We start from the raw sequence: 6,000 nt of genomic DNA, 5'->3' as shown, positions 1-6,000 counted from the left end.
CACATCGATCGATGGGGGAACATGGAGAAAGGAAGACGGAGGGAGGAAAGTGTGGGGGATGTAAAGTGGCAGAGGATGACTGGATTGGGGGCATGTGGGGAGGATGGTGAGAGAAAATATGGTTGCCATGCAAAAGCAAGAGCAGTGGAGAACAGAGAGGTAAAGAAGGAGGGAGAAAAGAGGGATGATGCGTTGGGATGATGGATGTGCTGCTCTCGTTTCGTGCCCCCTAACGAAGACTCTAATTAGTGTTTGTGTAATTCCACACTGTCTCCTCCGCCTGCTCATCTTAATTAACTACATTCATCTTCCCCTCCCTCCATCCATCCCTATCTCTCGCCCTCCCTCCCTCTGCCCTCCTAAAATAACACACTGACTGTCTGAACCCCACCTGGACCAGACCTGCTTTTACTTACTCACTATCTCTCTATCCCTCCCGGACACTCGCTTTTAACTCCCCCTTTCTCTCCATCTATTCACTTGTATGTATTCCTCCGCCATCTGATCCTTTCCCTCTGATTTCTTGCCGCCTCACCTTGAAAAAAACTCTAGGTCTCTTTCTTCTGTCTGCTCTGTCTATCTTGCGGCTGACTGTGTTAGTGCTTGCCTGGCGTAAAAGCCTGCCCACCCCTGAGAGTCTCCAGAGCCATGTATTGTGACGGCCCATTTAATCATTCTGGTCATTAATTTCATCAATAGGCTCAAGAAGTTGTAGCGACAACACCAGAAATACTACTCTCAGTAAGTCGTACATTAAAGCCAAGTGACACTGCCCTCCCACCAAAACAGCATGCCCATTAATTCAACAGTAACTCTAAAACAAATTGAGGACGACAAAAGGCAAAAAACAAAAAAAGGAAACAGGAGGCACACAAATGATTTCACCTAATGTGGCTGTACTTTAGCAACATAAGAGGACAGTGTTTGAATGGCATTCAGAGGCGGGTGAGAGATGGAGGGGGCAGTGTGAAGTGCATTAACAGATGCAGATAACAGGGCTGCTGATGACTGGTCTGTATTGTGTGATTGTAGCGAGCGGCGGATGGATGAGAGTACCTGCCATCAGTTGGCCCTGCAGTTTGAAATGGCTTTCCTGCTTTCAGCCTTTCAGCAGTCAGTGTGACAAAAGACTGCAGGGAGTCAGAGCCTGTTTCACAGCACCCCATCTATGCCCGAACACACACGTGCACACACACACACACACACGCACGCACGCACGCACACGCACACACACGGAGAGTTGTAAATATTCAGCGCACAAAGGTACCCATGCGCTCAAACCCAATCAGACAATATGCAGAGGAGGGCCCTTGACACATCGCTGTAGCACAAATCAGGTGCCATTCAAAGTCGGAACAAGAGAGAAAAACGTCTGAACTCATGTCTTGTGTTCCAAATGTGTGTGTGTTTACATGTTTGTGTATCCGGGCTGATGCTCTGGACACAGCGGTAAGCTCCAGTTAGCTGAGAGAAGCAGATTTTTTTTTTATCCTCTTTGGTATGGACACAACTTACACCCATAACGCACCATCAAAACCCAGACTGCATTTCACCCCTAATATTTTCTGGCTGCCTGGACAAGATAGCCACCATGCTGCCCAAATTGCAAAAAGACACACATAAATGCTCAACCTACACCCACACACAGGCTACATTGGTAACAATTACAAGCCAATCGGTCCCACCTTCTGCTGAGGGTCAGAGGTTAATCTACCAGGGTTTCACCTGACAGCACTTCTTTGCAGCGTCCGAGCAGAAGGGAAAAAGGGAGGCCGATAGCAACGGCTAAATAGAGATGGAACGAGGAAGAAGGAAGCCAGGAGCAATAGGGCGACAGAGATAGCAGCGGAGACAGAAATAAGGGAATTGAGATGGAATGACAAAGAGGAGGCTATGGGCAAGAGAGAAAGAGAGGGAAAGAAGAAAGAGGGAGAAACAGAGATGCAGGCCTAAAGGACACCGACTGTTTACCAATCGTGCCCAAAATTGGCAAAAAAAACTCCCCACTGTCCTTTCAACTTCCTTCACAGATATGATGTTACCAGGAAGGGTGCCTTTAGGCATTGATCTCAGATCAGCTTAGCCACTGGAATACCTAACCTTTAACAATAAAAGGAAAATGCAAATCTGACCTTAGATGACAGTGTAAGTTAAACCTTCTCCCACTCTCCTAATCTCGGGCCCCACTGTGCTCTGCGTCACCTGTGCTGCCGCTGCTGTGTCTGATGAAATGTAGATGTTACAAAGAGCGCGTGGCAGCTGGCTTTTTCAGCCTGCACCTGTTCCTTTTCCATGTGTGTCTGTCTGAGCACCCGTAGGGGAGGGGGGGCTCTGGTGTATGTGCTTGTCTCTCTGTGTGTGCGTACCTGCTGTTTTCTATGCCGTCTGCACAAGTACACTCGCGGGGGCTAATACAGTACTGAGAATTGTGATATACGAGGCGTCACGAACATTTGTCTAAATAGCCCCAAAGCCAAACTACTCTAATAAACAAGCTTGCGGCACTGCACATACACACTTAATTGTAAGACACACACATTCACACACTAGCTATCTTCTTAAGTGGCTTAAACTTTTTAAATGTTTTCCTGGTTTGTAATGTTTGCAATCAGATGAATTGGAATAGAAACATAACATAAATGCTTAACGTTGTACTGCACAATACACTTTACACAATTCACCTCCTGTTATGCTGTAAAACACAGAGCAAGTTGATTTGGATCAATTTAGCAAGTAAAATATGTATTTGACTACATTCTGATTAACTTCTAATTGGTTTAATCTCTTTCAGGATGACAACGCTGACATCACTGAATGGTTTTGATGGATGCCTAAAGGGAGATTTGGAGATGGCAGCACCCACAGCCACATCATCAAACTAAAGCAATGGTAAGCTCACATATTCAGTTTAATTTGACCTTTTCAGCAGTGAATAACCAACGCAGTATGATTTTGAATTTGGTTTACTTTAATCTTTGACATAGTGTAGATTAATTTCTAGAAGTAAGATGCATGTTTGGTGGCATTTTGTTGATTTTTCGCTTTGTTTCTTTTAAGTTGAATTGGATTTGAATTTATTAAGTGATGTTTTTTTTTTAAATATGATATTATAAAAATGGTCTAATTGGTTATGTTAACACGTTTAGGTAACAGTACAGAAGGTTGTTTCAGTCGGTTCTTTCTTTTTTTTGTGAGGTAGCATTGTTGCCGCTCTGATGACTCATGGTTGCACAACACCTAACTAAGACACTTTATGTTGTTTTTTTCTTTTATCTTGTCACCATGTGTATGTTGCGTATGAGGTTATCTATCACAGTTTCCTTTTTGCATAAGTATAAATGAATGATGATGAAGAAAGTTCCTTTCGGTGAAATGTGTTATTGCTTGTTATAGCGGTTAATTTGAAGTATGAAGTATGAAATCATGCCATTTTAGATGATAAAAATTAACTGTGATACATTAGGCGCCCTTTAAATTCAGAATGTAATGTACAATGCAAGTGTGTGTACTCTAAATGTCCAGTTATTACTGAGGCCCTCCTTCTTCATCATGTCCTCTTCAGCCACTGTAAACTCATCTCTCCCTTCCCTGATGCGCTTTATCTGATTCACGTTGAGATCTTTACTTTAAAAAATGCTGAGTAAGTGAATACAGGTCCTTGTGTGTGAGTGTGATGGGGGGAAGAGACACAGGGGGCAAAAAGAGGCGATTTGCAGTTGTGTGTCATTGTCTGTGTGCAATGCTAATCAGATCTTTATATCAATTCTATGTTAAAATGATAAACCTCTCAGACTTATATTACGGTTTCCTGCAGAGCTGCACAGCTTGAATTAATTAGAAAATGCATTTATTCATCCAAAAAAAGCCATAAAACATCATCTCTCGACACTTTAATAGCAAATGACGGAGGTAGAGAGTGTTGAGTCATCACCTTCATAGTGAATTTGTGTGTATGAACTGTCTTAAACCATCCAAACGTTTTTGCACTTTTTTAATTTCATTTCTCAAACAAATCACTTCCGTGCTTTCCTCGGAAAACAATAAACAGTGGTTCCTGCATTAAAACATCTCAAATTGGAAACTCAGCATATTCAAGATTTTTTTTGGACCATCTGCTTTCGTTGAAATTTGGTATCATCCTCTCGCAGCTACTGACACTGACTTCTGATGTGGAAGTTAAATAAATAAAATAATTTCTCCATGGTAATTTTCGTCAAACCTGCCAAATGCAGCCTAAATATTTGACATGGAAGGAGAGAAGATCAGTGAGAACTGAGATCAAAGGAGGGGGAAGGGTGTGTGCGTGTGTGCAAGAGTGTGTGAGTGTGTGTTGGGATGGTGCAAGTAGTGATGAAACGTACTCTGCAGTGGGATATTTTCAACACCACCAAATTCCGCTCCAACTCCTCCACACATGGGAGTAATCTAAACTCAAAGCAACATTGTGTGTGTGTGTGTGTGTGTGTGTGTGTGTGTGTGTGTGTGTGTGTGTGTGTGTGTGTGTTCCTGTGTTAGTCCTCAGCCAGCAGCAACTATTCTTCATATTCCTGTCACCTAGGCCTACTCTTCCTTTCTCTCATCTTCTTCTGTCTCCAAAACAACACACACACACAAAACGATTGTATTTGTCTTTATCAGTCCCTCCATTTTCTCGCCCCTCCTTGTGTTCGGTCTCCTTCGTTCAATATTTCATGCTTTTGAGAGCGTGTCTATTCTGAGCTCTCTCTCTTTCTCTCTCTCTCTACACTTGCCCTCTCCTCCTGCTCTCCCTCCATCCCTCCCATCTTCTTAAAAAAAAAATCCCTTCTCTCCACATCACTCTTGCTGTCCTCTCCCTCCTTCTGCACCTCTATAAATCTCTTTCTCCCCCTCGCTCTCTATATCTCATTGCACTCCTAATGTTCTGTGCCCCATCTAACTCTTTCTCCCAACTCTGACTTACATTCTCTTCCACCCTTTCATTTCCTCCCCTCTCCCCCCCCCCCCCCCCCCTCCTCTGCTGGCTCAGTTTGCGTGACTGTTCAAAAGTATCAGCTCCTCTCCTCCTTCCCTTAACCCCTCACACCTCTCTCCTCGTTCCCCCTTGGATTCCTCTCCAACCAAAACACAGAGAAAGCCCTGTTCTCTCTCTTTTTGCACCTCTTTCGTTCCTTACATCCCCTCGCCGCCTCCCTCCCTCCCCCCCTCGCCGTTCTCCTTCTCCCATCCAATCTTAGTGGCACCTCTCCTCCTCATTCTCCTCCTTGTTTAGTTTTTTTCCCCTCCTCTGACGCTCTACTCAGCTCCATCTCCATCCCTCCCCCCCCAGTCTCCTCCTTGCTCTTAGCCTGTACCAGTGTTGTTTTAGGCACAGCAGTGAAAGGTAAACAGAGAGATTGAAAATTCGTGTCAGTCAGTCGGGTGAGAGAGGGACAGGGAGGGAGCGAGAGCAGCAGAGGTGGTGAGGGAGCGAGAGGAGGCGGGGGGAGTGTCAGTACAATTTACTAACACAACAGTGAACAGCGAAGCAGGCCAAGACACAGAGCGAGCGGGAGGCGGAGTGAGAAAGAGACTCCTAGTCCAAGAATGCCATTTGAATGCAGCACACATACAAGTGTACAAAAAAATATACATTGTTTACTGTAAATTTACATCATGTTCGTGTTCATGCAAGGGCCCTGCTGATTCCATATGTGCATTGTTTACTTCCCGGGGGCCCAAGAGAGGGATGCGGGTCCTATAGGGGCCTAATATCCAATTATCAGCGCTATGAGAAAGCTCCGATTAGATTTCGGGGTTGCAGAAAGGAGCACTTGACAGATGTGTTGTTGGCCGGCTCTTGGTTGAAAATGTCATAAGAGCCTCGGTGTCACCGCATGCAGTCAGCCCGGAGGTCGTTTCTCATAATAACCCCAATACAAAAGTAATCCAATAGCACTGCAACCCACTCCTGGAAAATCTAACCTGGATGATTAGAATTGACAGGGGCGTTTGCTGAAACAGAACATCTCAGCGTTTGTT

The 6,000-nt window shown here is 44.6% G+C and overlaps 1 protein-coding gene across 1 annotated transcript in view; it reads left to right on the top strand.

Annotated features, from left to right (window-relative positions):
- Positions 1 to 2,839: 2,839 nt before the first annotated feature.
- efna3b (ephrin-A3b) overlaps positions 2,840 to 6,000 on the top strand; it is a 67,674-nt gene continuing 64,513 nt past the window's right edge. The window contains exon 1 of the mRNA XM_034128187.1: positions 2,840 to 2,889. The gene's annotated coding sequence lies outside the window, so the exon portion shown is untranslated. The remainder of the gene's footprint in view (positions 2,890 to 6,000) is intronic.

The sequence above is a fragment of the Trematomus bernacchii genome, unplaced genomic scaffold (assembly GCF_902827165.1).
Source record: "Trematomus bernacchii unplaced genomic scaffold, fTreBer1.1, whole genome shotgun sequence".
NCBI classification, from domain to species: domain Eukaryota; kingdom Metazoa; phylum Chordata; class Actinopteri; order Perciformes; family Nototheniidae; genus Trematomus; species Trematomus bernacchii.
This window is presented reverse-complemented; position numbering and strand designations above follow the sequence as displayed.